Consider the following 24,878-nt stretch of genomic DNA (forward strand, 5'->3'; position numbering starts at 1 on the left):
CGTCGCACTCGGGCTTCACGGGGGTGGAAACCAAACCAGCGGAGGAGCGAAGACGGAAAAAAGATGCAAAACGCTCGTTCAAATTAACGGATCGTGGCGTTACGGGTGAAATGTTAAATCGCTCAAATATCACCGATCCCTGTCATGTTTTTTTTTTTTTCTTCAACTTTTACAGGGCAATTAAAAAAGGGCTCCAAAGAAAGCACTTTGTCCTACTTGAATGTTCTGGAGGGACTGCTTGAGAAAGTGTTCCACTCTCCTCTGATGAAAAATGTCTGTAGAAATGTATAAAACCGCACTCCCTCCGGAGAGCAGTTTGGCATTTTTGTTTTACTGACGTCCCCGCCAGCCCCGCTTTTACAATACCTGTAAATTATTGCTCTGCTCTAAAGCCTCCCCTTGCCACTTTTTCCCTCCTCCGTCTCATCCCTCTTTGTTTCCTTAACTTTCTTCATTTATAAACCCCCCCTCCTACCCACAACCCGCACACAAATCTCATATCTGTCTTCCAGCAGCCTTAACATTTAGCTCTGGTACACAACCACACGAGCGGCGGGTGTATCTTTCACGCATTAATATATTTTTTCATGCCGCTGCTGTCATAACTCCAGTCTCAGTCCACCCATAGTCCGTGAATTCATAGTAGTGCCTGATGTGTTTTTTTTTTGTACACAAACATACTCCATCCCCTTTTCATTTCTGGCTCATCTCTCTGAGAACCTGGGGCTGACCCTCACAGCATATCAAATTCTACATTTCACAGCTTTTTTTTTTTTTCTCTTTTCCCCCCACTGACACTGCTGAGCACGGGGAATATTATCCACATATTTATTCCTCTCTGGATGCAAGTTTTTCCCCTCCTCTCTACATGCACGGCCGTGTTTGCCGCCACCGAAGGTCAAGAGGCCGCGGACCTGTCCCTGTTTGCTTTGCATGCGTTCCATTAGCATCGATCGGCCTCCTTCTACGTGAAAAGTGCAGTTAATACCAGGCGTGTAGCTCGGCTTGTTTTATTTATGAACATGCGCCCGCGGAGACATCCATTATCTTCGTCGGTTACAGAGTCCCAGTGAAGGAACTGGTTGGGGAGTGTTACGCAGAATTCCAAAACCGTTTCTAGCAGGAGCCCATCGATTTAAGCACATTTCTTTATAAATGGACCCGGAGGCTTTGCGGAGTCAAACTACACCAATCGGTCGCAACGTTGAAACCGCTGAAAGGTGATGGGAACGACATTGATTATTAGTTTTATATCATTTGTGTTTCAATGCTTCTGATTTCGCTCATCAAGTGTGATTCTTTTAAGTTCTTTGAGAGGCGTGTGGTTACGGGTTACTGCAGTTAATTTATGACTAATTAAACAACATAATATACTCTGTTGTATAATAAGAGTCACCAGAGACATTCTTCTACATTTACTACTTTTAACGCCATGTTCCTCTTGACGCCGACATCGTTTAACAGTTCGGTGTTCAGTATACTTCATCCACCACTTCACATCTCTGTCAAGGTAATCCAGTAATAATTATACCAATTAATCGCTATGTTTGAGATGAGGTTAGCGCATCTGAAGTCTAACCTCACGTGTCCTCGAAGGACGGTGGTGACGTCGACCAGAAGCTTCCTTGTGTAAAGGAGAAGCAGCGGCGTGTTATCACAGAAAAGTGTCAACGTAAAGATAGTAAAGTTATATTAGTCAGCTGTGAGAAGCCTCAATGTGCAGTCTGTGTTGTGGGAAACGCTGCTTACCAACCAGAAATGCTACTCGTGGCAACACGAAGCTAGATGAAGTAGTCGTAACCATCGTGATGACGGTCTCGCATCTGGTTTCTGGAATATTTGGGGATTTGGGAGTCAAATTCCGGGCCTTGTAAAGTGGTTTGAAGCTAATTTAATGTGATTTTTGGGAGACAGTCACACAATTTGTTGCTGTTCATCTCCCGAACAGGCAACTTAGCAACTTCTGAGTTGACTCATCTGTTGCTGTTTATTTGTTTTTTAAGACAAATGCATGAGGAGGCTGGTGTTGGATGCATAGTAGGTGTTTGCAGCACACTGTTTTTGAAGTAGTGAAATTTGTTTAGGAGGTGAAAAGTAGAATCAAAATTAAACTTTTGTTAGAATTTTGCAACTGTAACCCGATACCCAACCCTATTGATAATGCCACTACCATGCAATGATTGGCTGCTACTTTGACACATATCACTTAAACACGCTCCCCGAGCACGACAATGCATCCTGCTGCACCACAAAAATTCCTCAGGAACATCTCAAGGATCACAACATAGACCCAAACTGTTGATTCGGCCTCCGATTTCCCAAGATCTCAGGCCAATCGAGTATCCGTAGAGTGTGCTGGAATATTAAGTGGGAGGTTTTAATGTTGTGGCTGATTGATGTACGTCGAAGCCCGTAATTCAGTCATGAAATATGAAAGAGCGCGATTCAAACGGTTTGTATCTCGAATTGGAAATGAGAAGCAGCTGGTTAAAAGTCCGCTTACAAGGGAGCATTGACAGATCCTGTGCCGTCCATGGCAATTCCTTTGATGCCAATCAGGAGATAAGCCGCCTCTCATTTGAGCCTGATAAAATGGAAGCAAAATGGTTAGCGTGGCCATGTGTCACGGGTTTGTCACAGGCTAAGACTTAACACAGATCATTAGGCCTCACATGCCATTAAAAAGTGTGGTGTGAAATCTGGCTAACAGGAAAAAAAAAAAGAGAGAGAACCAGACTGAAGGAGAACGAGACACCTCATCTGCTTCAGTCGTAATGCGCTTCTCTTTGTGGTCAACTCATTAAGATTAAATTGAGTGAACTGATTGTTGCAGGGTTTGTTCTGCATGCGGTTCGGCCTGTCAGCGGCGCTGTCAGAGGAGCAGGAAGAATGAAGGAACAAAGAAAAGATGAGAGCGGGTTTTAGTCTCTCGGCGTGTGAAGGAGGTGACAACTCATCAGCTGTAGTCAGACACAAATCCCAGCTTCCCGCTTTTACATTAAATACATCGAACTGTATTTACCGTCCAGCGTTGTCATCGCCAACCTGACAAATGTGTGTGACAAGTTTTATTTTAGTGTGTGAGAATTTTTGTAGGCTGCACAAATGTCATATCAAAGCCCAGAGATGTGGAACCAACCAGAGGAAGCAGGAACAGAGTCGGGCTGGGTAAACAGACTTGGTGGAAGCTTTTATGAGCCTTTAAATTACATCCAATGACCAGAGGTGGAAGTAGCAAATCGTAGTTACTCTTCTAACTGTGATAAAGCAGTGGATATAATTTACATTACAGGTCAGGTGTGCCGGTGAAACGCTTGATACTATATACAAAGAAAGTCAGCGGCTCATTCAAATACCAGGAGCAAGTGTTCAAGGTGAAAACATGTACATACAGCAACATCTAATGAGAAATGTCCGCCACATTCAGCCGAGGTGGAACATGAAGAAAATGAAAATCCTTGACCACGCTGAAGGAACTAATTCACCCAACAGGCCACGGCCTTGTTGTGCTTCGTTTTGTTTACCGGAACATGTGGAGGTAGCATTGACTGTATATGTGAGCTCTTGAAACCAAGTGCAACGAGCGATGGTTGAGAACTTAAGGACATTACACGTGTTAATACAGTGGCGACATTTGAGCCCTAAAACAGACAATTTTCCTCTAAAGGTTGCCATAGCTTACAAAATAAACATCATGTTGTATTGAAGGAGATTTGAAAGGAGCGTTTGAGATCGTAAATTCATTTAAAAAATGCTCACTGAGATAATAAATCAAGTCTAAAGTAGTTTTAAGTTCTCTTAGATTTCTACACAATCAGAGCTCTTTGCAATCAGAGAAGTCGCCCCCTGCTGGCTGATAGAAAAAAATGCAGGCTTAAGGTTCTACTTCCATTTTTTTATTTTTTTTATCCAAGCTATGGGAGATAGCAGCAGACAAATTAAACTAATTATCTGAATTTTAAAAGTATTCGCCACTAGCTTTGCTGATGTTACAGAATATAACGTAAGCAAAAAACAATTTCACGCTAGTTGTAACATGTTTAGGGACTTCAAAACTAGTTTAGCTAGTCTCTAGTGTTTAAGATAAACACTGGAGACATTACCAGTCTGGCTCGGTTATTGCTGTGTTTAATTATTGTCAGACCTAATAGAGGTTGAGCTGCGTAGGAGTACAAATGATGGGATATGGACTCATTTTTCCTGCTGTAACATTGGCTTGTTACGCTTGGCAGTTGGTTATTCTTCTTCTTTTTTTTCTTCTTTTCTTAATTCTAGTCTGAAGATGACATGGTTCAAAAATCTGTCAGCTTGGCTGTCAATTGAGTAGGCAGCATAATTTTATTATAATGCTCTCTATCTTTCAGTCAGTGAGGTGTGATCAGACTAATGTTGTTTGTGCACCCTTAGTGCACCGTGTATAGAAATTTACACAAACAATTTTACTCTTACTTGACTACAAAGTCACTGTAGTGGCAGTACTTTTATTGTAGTGAAATAATTTAGAACTCTCATCACGTCTGCTAATGACATGAAAAGCAAACACGCCGCCATAGTTGACATAAGTGTAATTAGCCCCTAAAATAGTCCCAAAGGTACCCAGTGGTGGGGATTGCATACATCCCAACAATGAAAGGCATGCAGGGGCATCAAATGTCCAGTATTAATTACGCTGCAGCTCTGAAACTTCAGCTGTTCATTTCAAAACAAATTTAATTGAGCGACTCCGCGTGAGCCACAATACATGCTGATGTATCCATCGCTATTCAGGTGCAGCGTTCTTTTATTTTGTTTATGGTGTTGCAGGTTGTTTTAGTCAACAGATTATCGTGGGCATCTGGTGCATGTGTTGAATCATACTCTGTCTGAAATGTTCAATCTGCCTACCGAGGTACCACTTGTGTATTAATTATGGCTGCGTTCCACTTAGAGTAAGGCCGGTCCTGCTATTGTGCGGGTTCGCAGTCACGGCTCAGCGATACACTTCATGGAACTGAGTCATCATTAGTGACATTAATTCCACCCGGGCTTTTGCTGCTGTGACAAGTTGAAAACTCGGCAGTGACAGCAGCCATAGCGGTGCCCTGCTACTGCCGCACAAGGATCAGGAAACCCTCGTAACACAGGTGTGATTAAGTGTAGTACTAAAATACTGGCTTCATAAGTTGTACAGTTTTTTTTTGTGTCAGAACACAGTAGACATCCCCAGTAGAATTTTTCAGTCTAAAGTAATGCCTTGTTGTTGTTTTTTAACTGAATAAACAGTGAAAAATTGGAAGAAACTGGCTTTACGATTATATATGACAAAAAATATCTGTAAATCTTTGTATCTGAGAAGGTGGAACGAAATGATGTTTTGCATTTTTGCTTGAAAGATGATTAAAATCATTGGTCCATCAATGTTCAGTGTCTAGGGTTGAGGGCAGTAGTGTCCGGGTCCATTGGTTGGTCAAATTCTAATTAAAATAAGAAGGAAAAGGCACTACATCAATAACCTCCTGAGGTTTTAATATTATTTTTGATGGTGTGAGCTACAGAATACCTGCGAACACCCACATTTTCACAACTTTGGTCTAACTTTTTTAAAGGTTTACTGAATATTTACTCGGAGTTGCCTCCAAATGAACTGACACCACGTCCAATGAGTCTTCTGTGTGGCTGCATTTTGTCCAAACGGATGGCCACAAAGTCGATTGTAAGTCAACTGAAATCAGTGGGCAAACTCGTCAAATAGTTCTTGTTTTGGGATCTCGAGTAGTCGACCAAGATTTTTCATTTGGTTGATTGCAGCCCTACAACAGTTGCCGTCACACACTCTATAAAGTAATTGAAGTGATCCATTCCCACCACTTCATTAAAGACATGGTTGCAGATAAACAAACATATTTAGATAAACCTTATTTCGATGGGTTTCTTTGGCATCATAATGTTGGTAATTGCATCAACTTAATATTGTGTCTAATTTAAACTCATTTTCTACATTAATTGATTTAAAAGCCAAATTTAAGCTGAGGTAACTGAATGAAATTAGCTTGATAACTTAATCGTTCTTCACCTTTTAAAGATTTCCCTCCTTTATCTTAACATGCCTGGATAATGTCAAATTAAAATATCTTTGATTGCAGAGGAAAAGAGAATTCCTCTGACACAGTTTTGCTAGTTGGTTGAACATAATTTTATAAGAAGTTGTTGTGACTCAAAAAGATTGGTTCAAATTGTTGTGCTACTTTTATTTTAGGGTGCAGAAAATCAAAGCAGTCAACTGTGCAAAGAAGCTCTTAAGATGAGACAACACCAGTCAAAATAGTATTAAATGTAAAACTGATTAGGGAAAATATGCTAAAACAAAACCAAAAACAAGCCCATCAAATAGTTTATCCAGTCGACTGAATAATCAACTAATTATTGCTTTATCTTGAGTTATGCCTGAAGCTATTTCATCCAAAGACGGTGACGTGGTACGGTTCTGTCGGTGATATCTGGGTTTAGTTTGTACTGATGGTGAAACCAGATCTTCGGTGTTGAATTTCAGGCCTTCTGCATTTCGATCTCTTTACAGTCACAGAACGTTTTACCTGAAAAATTGTGTCTCCAGATGCTTATTACTCATCTCATTGTCACTTCTGTAATTTATATTCAGGCTCAGATTTGCTGATACAATGGCATTCGTGATGAAACATGTCATAAACGAACCTATGATTATTAGCAAAAGGATGCTCCGTCTACCTGTATGCTGCACCTCACTGAGAATCGATGTCCACTTTGACAGTTGTCCAGCCATACGTCAATGCTGTATGTCACTGGGCCTCATCGCGGGCTGGTTGGGCGCCTCCATTTAGCTCATACATTTATCTCCATTTGCCCATCCATTAATCTCCCTTTACTGTAACCCATCCAACGACTGGCTGGCCAAAGCAGATGAGACGCCCCATTACTTATTTAGCACCACTTTAAAGGGGACCCAAGTCAATTGAGAAGCCGCTCTCGTTTACGGTAACAACATTTGCCGAGCGGCCTCAAACACAAGTGGGCAAAAGATGAGATCGAGCGAGATGGAATCAAGTCAATAAAAAAACATGGCGGGACGACGTGCCCCGCGGTCAGATAGTTAAGTGAAGGTCAGCCTGTCGGACCGTTGTTTAATCTGGTGGCTCTCTGCGCTGGTGACAGGCGGACAGATTCGTACGGCCGCGCTGGAAAAAGTTGCCGGCCTTCAATATCCCGCTAAATCGATGTGACCGGCAAAGGAGAGTGATAGTTTTTCCCTCCGTAATGAAATTTTTTTCTTGGCCCTCTCGTATTATGGTGGATCCTCGTTCCGTGGATGGCAAGTTTTGATGCATTGAGAGCTCATGTGAAAAGACACACGATAAGAGGTGGTGGTGGTGGTGGGGGTAGTAGTAGGGATTCTCTGACCGGCTCAAGCTTTTCTCTTTATGCGAGGGTGCTTGTGTGGAAAAGGCCAGCATGGACGCTTTACCCAACCTAATCATGATTCGCCTCTTTTTCCTCTGAGTGCAGACCGGCTGTCCGGGCTTGTACATCACAACCATAGACTCCCCCCTACTTGTCCGTCTTCCGTCTATATCGCTGTGTATCACCCACCGACGCTCCGGCAACATATTAAAAAGAGGGATGGCGGCTGCTCTCCGTTATTGCCCCGGAAAGTGATTTACCACGGGGGCCACATTCCCACCTTATTGATTAAACAACATGTGTGCGCGAGTGTTTTTCTTCCTTCCACCCTTTTCTCCATCTCCCTGGGCTTTCTCATTTTCTCCGTCTGTCATAGCCGGTTCTCCTCCTTCCCTTCGCCCCTCTCTCCCTTTTCTCTCTTCCTTTTATCTCTCACTTCACTTCCGCTATCTCTGATGTTACCCAACAACCTCCACCAACACTCCCTCACTCCCTCCCCCTCCAAGTCTCTCCCCTTCCCTCTCATCTATGTTGGCCATGGACTCATGTGGCTGATTGTGTGTGAGAGTACAGCTGAGGCAATGGGGGGGGAGGAAGGTGGGGAGGAGGAAAGTGGAAATAAGAGAGACAAAGAGGGCAGAAAGAAAAAGGAAAAAAAAAAAAATGTTCTCGCCGTAATACTATCTACTGTGGCTGCAGCACATTTCGTTCAGAAAAAATAGACAAATGCAGGCACTACAGATTTGTGGCACATTTTAAATTCTCTCAGCGGTTTCACAACACGTTCTTTTTTCCGAGACGCTCAAGGAGAATTCAGAATGCATCCTCCAATTTATCCCCGTTATCGCGTCGAGCCATTTGCAGAATGTCAAACTCACATGTAGGACGGCAGCTGATGGCGGTATTTGTTAATCAATAGGTTATATATTCCTGGGAATAATCAATTATCTGCTTTTTTTAAAAAAGCTGTTAAAATGCGAATCCTCACAGCGCAAACCGGCATCGTCCAATTGCTTCATGTGATGACTTTGTTCAGGATTGAAATAACGACATGAGTTGCGATAAATAAAAGATTATTAAATTGTGCATAGTCTTTCTATTCGGCTAACATTGAGTAGCCTGTTGCTCATGCATAAAGAAATTGTTTTGAGGCATCCACTGTGTTTAAAAGATGGATGCAGCCACCAGGTATGAACATCAGGTCAAAGCAGAAATGCCTACAACAGCCAGCTGGGGGCGACTCCTCCAGTTGCATCTAATTTTATAAAATTCTATGAGAAAACGACCCGACTTCTCACTTGATTTCCTACCTCAGTAAACGCTTTCCTAATACGTTTATGGTCTCAATTGCTAGTTTAAAGTCTCCTTCAGTCCAGCATGGTGTAAATTCTTTTAATTATCATCCCATTTAGACGAAAATGGACGATAAAGGAAGGTGTGTTTTAGGCCGTGGCTTCAAAACAAAGCCAGCGGGTGACATCAACAACCATCTTTTATGTGCCGTCTATGGTTGGAACCAACTTTGTCTTTTACATTGTGGCAGCTTGTCATTCAGCCTGTCAGAAGATGCTCCTTTATCTTCTCTAATTTTGCCCAGAGAGCTGCTCTCTTGTCTCAGCACAACTCGGTTTAGGTTCGGGCTATCCAATTTAAAATGATAAACAGCTTTTTCACCTTAGCTGGGTTCTACGAAAGCTCGATGTGGATTCAATGTCTTGCCCAAGGACAGTTTAGCACGTGAAGGGGCTGGAGATTGAACCACCAACCTTGCAACTAATGGACAGCCTGTTCTACCACCTGAGCCACGGCGGGCACAATACAAATTGTAATTTCTCTATAAAAGGAACTGAATACTTGTTCATTTTGTATATTTGTTATTGCTTTTTGATAAAGCAAAAGCACTTCTCATCTGATTAATTGATGGATTCAGCTCTACTCTCCCTCTTTACCTTGTTTTTCTTTTGCTACCCAACTATTTGTGACACTTTGCAACTCCCGGGAGAGACTGTTAATCAGTAAAATGTCTTAATTCCCTTTTTATAAATGATTTCGCGACTCCCTTCTCCCTCTTCGACGGCTAAGTTTTCAATCAGAATCAATTCTGTTGGACAGCACTTTGTAAGGACTAGTTCCGAGAGACCTCAAACCGACCTTTAGTCTTATTGCTTAATAAATGTCTTAAATGATTAATTGCTTATCAAAATCTTTGTCAGTTCATTTTCTGCTCATTGACTAATCAATGAAGTGCTCTAGCTGGAGTCACTTTTAGATAAAGTTGAGCTTCTCTCTCTCGTCTCTCACGTCTTTTTCTTTCTTTCTCCCTTTTGTCGCTTTTTGGGACGAGTCAAGCAGAACGATAAACGTTCGGCCCAAGTAGATTACATGAAGTTTCCATTCCTGACGGAGATGGCTGCTCACTAAATCTACGCCGTGTCTGACCTCCATCCAACCCAGGTGGAAGGAAGGTCGCAAACCCTCGCCGGATGACGCACATCTTCAGATTTAATTTGCAGCCGGTGTGACAGGGGTGTAAAATCTGCACTGTGACAGAACGCGCTCCCAAAGTCGGCACCTCTCCTGGAGTTTAGTGTGCACCTCATTCACCTTATCTTTCCCCTCCTTTTTTTTCTTTATGGTCATTTCAGTGGCCTCTCTATTTGTTCATTCCACTTGCCTAGGCTGTCTCCTAGGCCATTAATCTATACCTCCCCGACCGCTCCTCTGGGCCAGACCGGGCTGCGGCGCCACTCTCGGTGCGCTCTGAAAGGCCACTGTGTTCATACAGATATGAAACGACGGACAGAGACAGAGAATGGCTTTTAGAGAAAGCACCTAGAGACATGAGATAAGTGGGAGAGAAAGAGAAACGTATGAGGAGAAAACGAAAATACTCTCGCCCTGTCTTCACTTTTCATGTCGTTGAGGACAGAAGTGAAAAAAAAAAAAAAGAATCATGTATCGGGGAGTGTGAGATGATGTTGCCCCGAACAACTGCACTGAGGTTACTGTGGCGTCTGCCCTTTTGAAAAGGTTGAGATTTGAGGAGATTAATATGCCGTCGGATCACACTGGGGGATTTCTGGCTCGCCTGGAGCCGGGCCTGGACGGGCAGCAGCCGTCAGTGGTGATGGGGGACTCAAGCAGATGGCCTGGCTTAATCAGGGAGAGAGCTCCGTCCTGGGCGTACATTTGTATGCACCTGGGTGGCAGACAATGTTCGTGTGTTTCTCAGAAAGAAGTTTTGTGTTTGTGCTATAAATAAATCTGCATTGATACTCCTGCGTGTGTGTGTGTGTGTGTGTGTTATGTAGTAAATAGCAATGAAGAGATGCAGCAAACTTGGCAGTAGAGCTGCTCTGTCGTTACCCATCATGCAACGGATTGGAGCCGACTGAGTTGGGAATTTGATGCGCAGCACATCTGAACCCTATTTCGCTTCAGCTTTAATGTAATTGACTCTCTTAGAAGAAAACATCAGCCTTTAATTTATTAGACGTCTCCTTGTACGGTTCCATTTTGACTTAAATATATAAAAGGCTCTTCTGAAACAACTCACTAATGTGAATCTGTTGCTGTGCACCATTTTCATTTCCAGGGAGGTGAGCGCATCCCGTTTAGCTGCAACAACTCAGAGAATAGCGTAATAAAAGTCAGTCACTTTGACATCAGATGAATATGTGTGTAACTACATGCATGATAATTAAGGCACGGTTATAGCAAAAATAACCTTGATCATTTTTATCAGTACTGAGATGAGACTTTAAATAATCCTCACCTGAATTCAGTGCTTGCTGAACATCTGCCTATTAATACATATTCCAATTTACAGATGTTCCCTGAATGCCTCACATGCAGGCTACAGAAGATGCTAACTGGGCGGATACGTCCAGAGAAGCCTCTAGTCTCCATTACTGCTTCAAATTAGACATTTGTGACCAAAAATTACTTTGAAAAGGGTGAAATCAGGCGTTTTGGTGTCAGATTTACCAACCAAGTGGTTTTATCGACATCATTTTTTTATGAGTAGACCATTTTAAATGTCAGTCATGGTCATTTAATTGTGTGAAACCAAAATTAAGATTAATATTATGCAGCCCTACCTATAAATGCCCACTACTGCCTGAAGTAGCTTTTCATTCTGTTTGATTCTTTTTATTGGTGGTTTTCCAGTTTGAAGGTTGACCTAATGTTTACTTTCCTTCTCCCTCAGAGTTCGGCATGTTCTCACCGGGGAGCTGAACGGTGCAGCCGGGGTTGTTAGTGTTGTGTAGGGTGTCACTTGGGGAAAGCGAGGCGATTAGGCAGAGCGGATTCCCGGATATCGCTAAATCACCGGCTGGCACAGTTTGGTGCAAGCGAGGGAGAGAACTTTGTGGACGATGCAAGTCGGCACGACTCGGGAAGTTGTCGAACAGTGTGTCCTGTTCAGCGGCTTATTGACAGTAGTTGTCGTGTTAGTTCTGTTTCCGCAGACAGTCTGTGGATTCGAACCAGTGAGCTTTCCAGTCGTAAGCGTGCTTTCTTTACCGCAGTCTCCGCTGTCAGAGACGAAAGCTTAAAGTTTTAACAAGGGAAATGTTGGCTGTGTAAGTTGTCATTTCCTCCTCAAGTCCTCTAATATGTATACTCAACAAGAACATTTTAATGAAGGCGTTTAATACTTTTTCTTTTTTTTTTCTTCTTCTTCTCAGGAACACAGTGTTCTGGGTGGTGGCAGAGGTAGGATTTTGTTCTTTGTTAACCCTCTGAACGCCTTGCAGTTTCACTTTTACTCCCAGTGGGCCTGTTTTTTTTTCCTGCAATATGAAGTCTTGCACCTCTCTGGAAACAACCATGACTAGAAGGAGAAGGAACTCGGAAATGTTGTCGGTGCAGCGTGACAAAGTTAGAATGCTGTAAATTATTTTTAAAAATAAAAAGGAAAAAACTAAGTTGAATTTCTTTGAATATTTATTTTACAGTAATTGTACAAGAAGTGCCCACAGATGTTTCTGCTACTGGAAAAAATCTGTAGACACTGTAGATATTTAACTGTTAAAGCCTCTAAACTTCACTACTCTGCACATAAACTCTAAATAGATGTTTCACCATGCTGAATGTATTTTCAGCCATGGCTTCACAGGAGCGCAGATCTGGTGCAAATGCTTTACTTTTTGCATCCAAAAAAAAAGAAAAAAATGAGGTTTTGATTAAATCTAATAATATTAGTCCTAGATTAATTTCTCTGACGTAGCGGTACGTCCCACATGATAGCTCAGGACGCGTAGGAAGCTTGAAAATATGACAATTCTCTCAGCTTTTACAGTTTCTAGCTCAGATATAAAAAAAAAAAAGTAACTTTGGTGATTTAAAAAAATGATAACATGCCTTATATGCCTGTCAGGTTTCAGGGGGTTAATAATTAAAATATATACATTTTGGGGCAAGATGTTGGATTTTAAGGTTAGATTTTATAACTTTTCCCAAAATTATTAGTTCAAGAACAATCTGAAAGTTAAAAATCTGATGATTCTTCCGGTTTTTACAGTTTCTGGCTCTGATAAATGCTCCAATTTTGGCGATTTCTAAAGAAAAGACAACATGGATTTCAAACCCAGCAGCAAGTTTTGGGCTTCGAATGGTTAAAGCAGTGCTCCAGTATCACACGGTGCTTCACATGCACGCTCACAGCATAAATCTTTTTATTACCATATCATATACTATTTAGCCTCTGGATGGAGACTCTGTGCTCTCAGTTGTTGGTGCCGGGTCAACCAGCAGGAGCGGGGCCTCTGGAGCAGGTACGGGTTAAACATCTCGCTCAAGGGGACGCTGTGTGTACTCGAGGAGGATCAAACCCGAGGCCCTCCACTCTGAGGATGACCTCTGTAGCCGCCTGGACGTGCACAAGTCAATAAAGCGCGCTCATGTAAGCGAGGGTCAGACCGAAACGTGGAGCCTTTGTTGCTCCGCGGTGAAGGGGGGGGAGATACAATCCAGCCCCGGAGCTCTCCTATGGTAATGACAGGAAGAGCAAAATCGAAAACACGGGGCATCGCCATGGCGACAGAGGTGATGTCATGATCCCTGCTGTCGGCGAACCCTCTGTAGCCGAGGATGCAATCCGCGCGGCCGGTCGGCTCGCAAACTTCTCCCCCCGTACATCACTGTCACCGTGGCCACTCCTCCCGCTCTCCTCCACATTGTCTCCTATCTCTTCGCTCTCGTTTAATTCTCCCGGTCGCCTTTTTCACTCTCTCATTGCTGGTCTGTCTCTCTTATTGATGTCTATATCTCTTGATCTCTCCTCCTTGGCCGTGCACTCTAAGCCGGTGGTGTTGAAAGAGATGGATGCTCACTGCCCTCGGTAATCTCCGCAGCAGCCATTTAGATAATTAAGTCACTATTCTTTCGCTCGCCTCACGTCCCGCTACCAAAGCCGGGCTGCACACATGCACGAGGGCCGCATACGTGTTACAGTAGCTCCCGACGATGGAGCGTCCTATGGAACATATCAGTCGTTTAAAAATTCATTCCAACCAATCTGCGTGTTTATGTGCGCGCGCAGCCATGTGTGGCATCGGCAGCGAGCTGTTTGTTTTGATGCCGTTGTTGGTTTTTGTTTAGAGAACAGAGAAATTCGCAAAAGGATGCAGCGGGGAGAGAAAAGGCGACAGCTGCCATGGGCCACGGAGGATACGCACACACACACACACATAAACACACACATGCGCACAAACGCGAGCACAAAGGCGCTGCGTGATTGGCGTCTGGAAATTTGCCGCCGCTCCCACACCCAATGCAGAGAAGGCTGGATGGGAAAGTGTGCACAGTACACTAGCCTCGGGGTTTTTTTTCTCCAGCTTCGTGTCTTTGCCGTTGTGATAATGTGGCGTTTAGTTGAAAGTCGGTGTTTTAATTAACTGAGCAGCGGCGTGCGGTGGTGGAGGTAGCAGTTCCCCTCTGTTCCTTAGGCTAATCACATGCCTGGGATACTGACAGCCAAACACTGGCAGGGTGTTACTGACTCGGTCATTGCAATATTTCATAACGCCGCGGCCACTCCTGTCTGCGTGGGCGACCGGCGAGAGGCTGACATTTTTTGGACAGAAAAATGACTGTCGGCCCATGCTGTTTTCATCATGCAAAAGTAAAAACACACCCCGTGTGTTCAAACTACAGTAAACAAGTGGCTTGGAAACCCTTGCATCATGATGTATCCCTCACACACACACATGCAGCACACACACACAGAGCTGCCTTTTCTTTTTTTTCCCCAGATTGGAAGAAAGTTTTACTTATTAATGCTCCGCTAAAAGAATTGTGCTGATGCACACTCAGGGGGAAATATGCTGTCAGTGGTGCAGGTATATGCAATATTTCTTAATCTTAAGAAAAAATAACCCTTGGCCTGAGCTCCTTTTTATTTCTCCTCTCTCTGTCTGGCTAATACACCTGATCCCCCTTTTTTTTTTTATCCACTTTGAATGATTTGGCCTTTGCTTGCGTGCTTTATCAAAGAGGAGATGATCAGGAAGTGTCTGTCTCTGGCAAAATGAGGCAGTGTGTGCATGTCAGCCACCAGTGTTTCATCCATCAAGGTGTCAGATTAATGTACAGAGTGCCATCTCTCACTATCATCTCCCAAACCTGTGTGGAAATCCTAATAGGCAGATGAGATAAGGTGCTGCGAGGTGCTGGATTCAGATTAGTTTCAGGTCCTCTCAGAACGCCTGCTGATTAACCCCCCGGTTCGGGTTTATTTGTGCGTCAAATTCTTCCTGGTTGTCCTGTTACAGTAAAAGCAGCCTGTAATCTGCTCAAATGGAAGCTATTTTTGGTTTCAATGGCACCTAAGCTGGTGGGCTTCTGTTTTTCGAGAGGCCCTTCGTTTTTATGATACGATTCTGACTGTCTCTGGATTCCACTCACACCACTAATGAGGTGTACGAATCCGAACAAAGTACTAATTCCCCTCAAACCGCTGGGATTAATTCAACCTACTAATGCCAGGAATCAATCCTCACAATAGGCTGCTTGGTTTCCATGCTGGCAGGTAGCTGCATTTATCTTCCTATCCCTGAAGATGGCCTCTGCTCTTTTTTTTTTTTCTTCCCTCCACAACCCCCACAGCTCACCTCCACGCAAACACACACAAACTGTCTTTGAGCTCACACAAAAGACGCAAAACTTCATTTTGACTTTGCTGTGTTTGCCTTTCCTCAAGCTTCTGCTCTGTTGTTCTTACGGGTTTTTTTTCTTCTTCTTCTGCAACATCAATTAGGTTTCTCCTGTAGCTCGTCCTTAAGAGGGAAAGCTAAAAATACCCTGGAAGCCCTGTTTCTTCTCTGACAGTTCAGTTTGCTTCATCAATCAGCACTTTTTTTTTTCCAAAAGTGTGGAAAATAAAAAATCCTAAAAATGCTGGAAAGAAAAAATCTCCAAAAAAAGTGTTTCTTCTGTACCATCCAGTTTTTAGAAGGTCTTAGTTTCTGGGCCTCTCTAGGTGGTTGTAGCACTTTGCATCTAAATTCACATCCCTTCTTTTTGGATCAATCGATCTTGAAATTTTTATTCCCAGCGGGCACGAAGCACACATTATCCCAGCACCAAGGCTCTGCTGTTGATTCCTGATATAAAGTAATCTCTACTATCTCACATTTCATTAATTTATTCACCTGAACTTGTTTTTTTTGTTGTTTTTTTTGGGGTGCATCAACAAATAATTTGAGTTCCAGGCCTGACAGAGAATATTAACGGTACCCTGACATCTTAACACTGTGCTAGATTGCAGAACCGCTGCTGATAATGAGTCTTTATGATGGAAAAATCTTGAGTGCTTGCTTGGTGCGAGCCACAGCAACGCCGACAAAAGCAGGAGGCTAATGATTCAGAAAAATAAAGACGGAGACTTAACAGTTTGTTAAGAAGGCTAATCATATAGTTCGCCTCGGGTCGATGCAGCGAGCGGCTCGTCCTTGGCAAGTTAGCGCAGAAACAACGGACCGTTTTCTATTGTAGGTAGTTTGAGGGCGGCCCGTACCTTTGTGCGTGTTTTGATTGTGGAAACCGACCCCGTGCAGCCGATTTCAGGGTCGCTTTGGCGAATAACAAAGCATGTACTCCAGAGTAGGGACTTCTGAGAAATGACTGTGCAGATTAGTCAAATTCATCGCAGACAAATGCCGTTTGCACTTGAAGAGGACAGCTATCGGCATTTTTCTGACTTCTGGATGTACTTGTCTTGTCCTCTCAAGCTTCGCCGTCAACAACGTCAAATTGTAGGCTCGCGTTCGTCTGTTCCCTACCTGCTCACAGAACTGAAGTTATGTTCTGTAGCTGCTACTTAGCAAATGTTGGTGCCACTTCACGGCTGCCCCGAGTTTCTGCAGTGCAAACTCTACCTTAATCCTGCCAGGAGTCTTTTGCTGCCAAAAAAAGACACTTGGCTGCTGCATCGATGTTCCGGCGGCCCATCATGAAATCCATACAGTTTTAAGCAGCCCTGTCTGTCTCTTTACATGCCCTCGCAGTGTGCTGTCATTATGGATGCGTGCAGCTTTAGAAACAGGACCAATGAGTCCCATCCGAGTCCCAGCAACCGGAACTAACAACTTTTCTGGCTGAGTTTGCACATCACCTTCTTAGGATTGTTGTTTTTTTCCTCTAAAACGATGCTTTGGATTTCCTGCCTTACATATATAATTACCATCCAAAAACTGAAGGGACCAGACATGTAGAGGATAATATCTGTCCTTCTGTAACTTCCTGTGGAGTTATTATTTCTGTAAGTAACCAATCAAAACTTTGTCTGGCTTAATTGGAGCCACAGATAAGTGTGTATTCTGGTGTGTATGTGCATCCGGATTGAGTCACCGTCTTCATCATCTGGTGTGTCTCACGGACTCGAGCTGAGAATTTAAACGGCCTGAGACTGTGGCTGGCTTTGCTCGGGGCTATTCCTGTACCAACAGTCCCCCCCATTATTTAAATATCAGGGTGAATACCTCTGTTGTCCTGGAGGAGACTGTCAGCACATTTTACCCGTGTGCTCTTCTGTCGGTGTGTATGCGAGTCAAACACACACACCTACACACACACACCTGTGGCGGTTCCTGTGCTGGTCTCCCACAGGGCCCGCTCATTTACAGCAATATCATGTCCTCGTAAAGCCGCAGCGCTCCCGCCGCCGTCGCCGGCCCTCGTTTGTCCCGTCCGGGCTCCGCTGATGGACGAATTGATCATTAGCGGCGGACTCGTGTCGGAGCAGGTGGCTGTTTGTGTGAGCGCGCTGAAAGCCCGGGCTTCCACCGGGTCAATAGAAGTAAACACTGCTACAGATTGGAAATGGAGCCCTTTACTCTTGGGGAGTATCTGTAGCGGGAGAAATCGCTGGGGGTATTAAACGCTGGAGCCTGAATGTGCCAGCAAAGCAAACATCACACCCCCAGAGCAGAAGTATGACACACACACCCAACCCTGCTCCTCCCCTGATCCCGTCCTTAACACCCTTCTCTCTATTTCAGGCCTTTTTTTTTTTTTTACTGCTGTTATATCTCATTTGCTCGCTCGCTCGCTCACGCTGTCTGGCTGTCACTCCGTCGCCACCACGTTCTGTCCATCTGTTCCACTCCCTCTTTCCTCACTATGTCTATGTGCGGATCCCTGCGTATTCCCACATGGCTTTGTTAACGCAGCTCCGTCACACACGCCCAACGCGCCGCGAGCCGCCTCGCACTGACAGATGCTGTTCTGGAGGGGTGGCGCGTCTCACGTTCCCACCTGCCAGAATGCGACTTTTAAAAAAACACACACACAAAAAAAAAACCAAGTTGTCCGTCGAAGGCTCCTTCTCTTCTGCAGGGCATCTCCATGGCGATGGCACAGAGGTCACGTGGATGTCGTTCGGCCTTGAACACTTTGCCCACACATATTCTTCCTCCACTTCTTTCCTAAATATGTGTACACCCACACTGCTTTTTTTCTTTTTCCTGCACATGCATTAAGGAACTTTGTATGCCGGGATTGTGACGCATCAGCACTGCTCGTATAGTCAAAAACACCCCAGCGACCAACACACTCTCCCTCCGCCGCAGCTAAACTCATGACTGACAACACAATGGAGATGCCAGTCAGTCAGCTCATTAGGTTTGATTGCTGACACAGTGTTTCTCGCTTTCTCTCTCCGCTCGTGTTGGAAACCGGAGCCTCGGTTTTTTTTGTTGCTATTTAAGCTTGTAGAGGATTAGTAATTACAATCATTTGTTTAGATTCTCATCTCTCGGAGGATTCTCAGTCATCAGCTGTTATTTTAAGTAGCAGTCAGAAAATAGCATTTGGCGTGGGAAACTCTGATACCTCCAGGTAAGATTATTAACATGCTGACAGGATTGCAGGAGCTGAAGAGCCTCATTAATTGCTGCAGGGTATGACTGAAATGCCGTCATTATTTCTCAGAAAATTGAAAAGAGGCTCTTAGTTTGGCTTAACCATGTGAGCCTCGCAGCAAAGGTTCTTTTTCTTTTTTTTTTTTTGCTGAAAAACCGTCGCCTTGTCCGGAGCTGACAGTGACTTCATTGGATGTGAAGGAAAATGGGCGAATCTTCATTGGCACCATCTCCCTGGAGCGCTGCGGCAAAGTGTCACTGGAGATGTGATGCATTTAAGTGTTTATCTGGTCTGGCAGAGTCCACAGGTGCGCTGGGTGTTGGTTTCCAGAGGCGCCTCTGAGAGGGAGATTTTCTTTTTATCGCCCTCTTCGCAAACACAACCGGCGCGAACACCGCTCGCTCTCCGGCCCTCCAAGTGACACGACCTCACAATGCGCGCACAGACTTTTAAAGGAGTCGCAGGAACGTAGCTGCGAAGGGGGGGAATTTAAGTCTCTGTAATTAGTAGCTTAAATCCTCCTGTTCACCGAGGACCATAAATGTAGTGGGATTTGTCTCGGTGACACTCGTTCTGCGGGGATCAGTTGCCAGCCTCCAGTTACGCAGCGCATGCTGACACGCATAGTGTAGGGATGACAGGAATTCACTTAGAGCATTGTGCACATATTGAAAACGAAGAGCCAAGATTCTGAAAATGCCACTCGGGTAAAGTGAGTGATAGAATGTGAAGCGCGGTGATGTGAGAGGCTCCTCTGCACGAAAACACCAGCATTTGTCATTTGTAGAAGGCACTTAAAGCCGCCTGTTTACATTTGGTATCAAAGGAAGAAATAAAAAAAAAGAGAGGAGACGGGGACTACCGTTTAGATGTAACGTGAGACAATAACAGTTTTTGTGAGGTAACTCCCCGTTTAATTACTGTCTGTGCATTTGCGAGCAACGATGCGAATAAAAGGGGAAAAAAAAGCAGCGCCGCAATAATTCACGGTGGCCGTTTTATCGGAATGGCAGATTCTGTGAATTGAACCAGTCCAGGAGGCCGGAAGAACGCTGACTGGAGAGTTTATTTTCAGATTATAACATCATGGCAGGTGATTCTTACCCAAATGTTGCACCTCAGACTGTTCCATTACCGACTTGACGTTCTATTCCTGCGAGATCCGCGGCGTTACACAATATCACACGCAATCCCACAGTCAAAAGCCTGTTTCGGTTCCAAAATTAGCCACCTTCGCAGCGGCAGCGCACCAGCACCATGTTGCTCCTGAAGCCTTTTAACATATGCGCGATGAGACTGCGCCACGGCACCGTCGCAATCATGAACGTTTACACCGTTCTCACACTTTGAGAGTAAAAAATTTGCAAATAACTTTATATTAGAACTGTTGAAAGAAATTACACAAGGTTTACCTGCATATGTACATGTGCTTAAGTGTCTTTTACGAGACTTATTTTGGTTTTATTTCTGCATCAGTGTCACGTAGAATCTTATTTACCTTGTTAAGCATTAATTAGTAACATTCTGATCGTGCCACCATAAACCGTTTCTTAATTATTATATGACTGGAGCAGCAGCAATTCAATTAGTTGTCAACTGTGAAACTAATCTGAGCTGTTTTGATGATCTGTTTGTTGCTTTGAGTCTTTTTTTTTTCCGAACAGTTTTAGATTTCAGCTTCCTAAATGTGAATAGTTTCCTGTTTGTGCCCTTTGTGGACAAAACGGTACACTTTAGGACGCCAGCTTGGCCTTTAGGAAGCACTGACTGACATTTTTTAAAACAATTTATTGTCATTTTATCGACTGAGCACCAGTTATGACATCCTTCAGTAGTGGCAATAATACAAAGCATGCCATATGACTGACTTTGACGCGGAGGTTGGTGTCGTGTCTCATGCTAACTCTCAGTGATGGTTTCTTTTAACTACGACCTTGATCTTTCTTAAAACTTAAAGACGCCCTGCGGTTAAAATCACATTTGCTGCCTTGTTAGTGTGTCTGTCTGATGTTTTTATAAGCTAGAAGACACATCCTGAGTGAAGTAAGCAGCCACAGTTGCACCGATGACGGATTTAGACGTCTGTTTATGTTCTTCTCCTTTAGACTTTGGATCTTGTCGGAACATGTACGAGGTGTGTCAGAAAAGTTTCAGGACCTGGTGTCACAGAAGATCTATTTCAAACCCAAACTACAAACTAGTTTTCCCCTTCGAAGTAATCTCCCTGGAGTCTAACGCACCGATTCTTCTGCAGCTCCGTCGTCACAGCCATCTTCATGTCGTCCATGTCTTCTAAATGGGTTCCCTTGATGACCCCTTGGGGAAAAGGAAGAAATCCCACTGAGCCAGGTGGGGTGAATAGGGAGGTTGCTCCAGCACGGAGATGTTCAGCCAGAAACTGTGGGATGCTCAGAGCATCGTGAGCAGGCGTGTTGTCATGGTGAAGCAGCCACAACTCTCACCTCTTCTGAACAAAGCAAACGCCTCAGACGTGCTGGTTGATCGTCTGAAGGGGAAAACTCGTAATTTGTAGTTTGGGTTTGAAATACATCTTTAATGACACCAGTCCTGGAACTTTTCTGACACACCTCGTACGGCTGAATCGCTCAGATATCACAACTCGTCGTGATGATTAGAGCACTTTTAAAGGAGTTTGAGCAGAGTTGTAGGTGAGCTGGTGCGCTGAAGCAAGTCAAGCGGCGTGGCTGGATAGAGCCATGGATTCCACAGATCTGCACATTCTTGAGGCAGCAACAGCGTAGCGTTACATATAAACCATTTTAAGGCAGGAAGGAATTGTTTTGAAGGAAAATGAACGTCTCAATGTTAAACTCTGATGCATGGAGATGAGTTTTTAGGGGTTAATCAATGACGAGAGATGAAAAATAAAAGCTGAACTGCAGGTGATGGAGGTCCATCTTGCTGCTGCCTCCATTTTTTTGTAGTTTTTTGATTTAGCAAAAGAACCTGCTGTATGGTTGGTTATAACAGGCTTGTCATGGATATGAAAACAAACCATATTTAGCAGATATTGCAGTCTGAGCTGCATTTTTAGTGGGAATTTTGTCACTTTTTCCCACTAAAAACAAGCATGTTTCCTTCCATCAAGAGAAGACGTTCTTAGACCGAGGCCTCTCTGTAACACAATGCTTTATTTAAAATGTGACGTGGTTTACATGATCTATCAAGAAAAAATTGCAGCGTCTGCGGTTTTGGCCACATTGCAATTTCTATACTATGTTGATGAATGGTTGGGCTCCACTGGAGAGCCTGCAGGTGCGGAGCTCTTTACCGATGGCTTCACTCTAGCAGCGGCTAATGGAAGATGCACTTTAAGGTGTGAATGGAGGTTTGACGTGTTACCCTGTTCAGTCACCGCTTCCTCGAGGCAACACGCCGGTGATGCACGGATCGACCCGCGGGTTGGGCCGGTTCCATCCAGTTCTGTATCCGCTTTATCTTGTGGAGGATTGCGAGGTTAAGAGTGACTTAAGGCGATTCGGGTTATAAAACTCCCAGTTATGAATGTGCAGTGAAACAATACTGAGGAGGATTGGCCTTAAACAGGTGTGCCACATCAGAAAATACCAAGAAACCAACTCTTTTGGCATTTACTGTAAGAGGACTTCACGGGTGATTTAATTTTCATTAGCATAGTCGGTGAATAATCTCCCAGCCCTTCACCAGGCACTTGAATAAATTTGCTCACTTTTAAAATTTAGTTTTTTTTCCTGCCTTTATTAGAGATAAACAGGAAAGGCTGAAAGGAAAGGAGGAGATTTCTAGTGTAAATGGTAGTACTTACTTTTCATCCTTTTCTGCGTGTTGCTGCCTCACCGAGGGTTACGCCACAAAGCTCTCCTTGTGCGAGCGCGTGCAAACTTAGCTCAATGCCTTTTCTGCATAATCAAATGGATTGATTTTGTCTCTCTCCGGTTTGCGCCCGTGTGCCGAGAGGTTTACAGGAAGACAAAACGGCGCTCTTGTGTTTTTTTCAGTAAATCACCGTCTAGACTGGAGAGCGACCGCGGCGGCACAATTCCACGTATCCACTCCACATCTGAAAAGGATTGATAAAAATAAATTGTACAGAATTGTGAAAGCAAATGCACTCTGCCCCAAGTCCGACTTTTTGTGGAGATAATGTCCCATTTCTTTTTTTTTCTACCCCCTTCCCCCCGCTGCTGTTCTTATTCAGAGGAATTTTTCCAACTGCCCTCTTATTTCTCAGCTGAGGTGTGGAGCTCGGGAGATAAGAGAATATTACCTGGCTCTAACTCGGCCATTGTTCCACTGGCCTAGCACCTTGTTACTCTCTCTGTACATATTTTTAGAGATAATGCAAGCCTATTCATTGGAAAATTTGAGGTTATTAAAAGGGGTTACTATGGAGAAGCAGAAAGGTTATTGGAGAGGGAGAGAGCGAGCGAGGAAGGGAGCGTGAGAGAGAGTCGTCCCACAGCTTTTAGTTGGCTCTGTCGCCACGGATCAGCTTGCTATGTTTGCACAGAGCAGCCCCCTTTTGCGTGAGGGGAGAAATGAGTGAATAAGAATTCGAGATGAAAAAGAATGTAAGAGAGCAGCAGCAAAAGAGAAAGGAGGAGAGCGAGTGAGTGCGTTAGCGGGTAAATAAATGGATGCTCACAGCGGTTAAAGTTACAGTAGGGCCAGCGCTCCCACCACAGGCTGCACGGAGCATCGCCTCCATCAAAGCTTTGTAAAGAACCTTTCATTCCCGGCCGCCTCATATACTACTGTGGAGTGTTTAACATGCGTGCTCTCATTACATCCTGCCAAAACATACACAGCCATTCAGCAGCAGCATATACTGCTTTTGTGCGCTCGCACACACACAGAGGCGCGCACAAAGAAGCTGGCATTTCAAGGCGTTCCCTCCTCTGTGAGGCAAAGAAGCAGCGTGACAGACCTCAGCGTGCAGAATAAAGACTTATCATCCGCTGTCATTCTCTCCTTACAGACCAGGGGATTTTGCATGGGGCTTGCTGAACCTGGTTTGAGGTTTGTTATTTATTTATTTCATCTGTTATCAAGGGCTCGGGAAGCATAACGCGCCTTTGGTGAGCAGAAGTACAATGCACTACAAACCCCTCAGTGATGGATTTCACTGCTCAGATCCTGTACCACTTTGATTTATGATATAATATAAGAGTGATACGCTGCTCATACAGGCACAATAGCGCCATGCTCCCATTCTGATGTAATTCCAGCTCACTGTCGCCTCTTAGCCTATCACAGCCTGCTGTGCTTGAAAAGGGGAGAACCCTCAAATGCACTTCAAGGGCAATCTGATTGAATTAACCAGCCATTAGATGTATGAGATGAGCTGTAATTGCGGGGGTATTTATCTATTCAGATGAATGAGTTTTGACCGCAAGGTCATGTTTCTGCTGCGCTGGCCTCAGGACAACTTGACTGAGTGTGTACCTGTTTGCGTGCGGCTCAGCCGTATTGTTTTAACCTGTCATCGCTGAGCCGAGATGCTTCACGAAACAAATATTGCTCCTTATGGCGTTTGGCACTGATGGCGTTTTTTATAGACCTGCTCAGCGGCGCTCATTTCTCTCCCTCTTGTCGCAGCCCTCGTTAATGACTGGGAGAATAGGAATTAGAGGCAACAAATGAGCCGCAGTGTGTTCATGTCAGTCAGGTGCAGTGGGAGCAGATGCTGTGAGCATTTACACCTTCATGTCAACATGTTCTCCCCTTAATTTACTCCCAGTCTCACTCTTTATATGTCACCTGGCCTTTTTCTGTATTAAAAAACATGCTTTTGTGTCTCTTGCTTCAGCTACCATTTTAATGCTTGTGATGGTAATGATAATAGGTTCATCAATTAATGGCCGTTAATCATTTTACCAATTATCCATGTTGGAAAATGAGTTGTCGATCAGCTGTAGGATCTGACTGCACCACCGGGTGGAGCTTCTTTCTTTTTGATGAGATTTGTTTGCGTTTAATACTTAAGCAACCGGAGGAGGTATTTTTGCTGCATCTTAACGGCACTTCTTTGTTGGCAAGCAGAGAGCATTGTGGGGTTTTTGCCAGCAGTGGGCACCATGACAAAGTTGTTTGTTTCC

The sequence above is a fragment of the Stegastes partitus genome, unplaced genomic scaffold (assembly GCF_000690725.1).
Source record: "Stegastes partitus isolate 25-593 unplaced genomic scaffold, Stegastes_partitus-1.0.2 Scaffold530, whole genome shotgun sequence".
Lineage (NCBI taxonomy): Eukaryota > Metazoa > Chordata > Actinopteri > Pomacentridae > Stegastes > Stegastes partitus.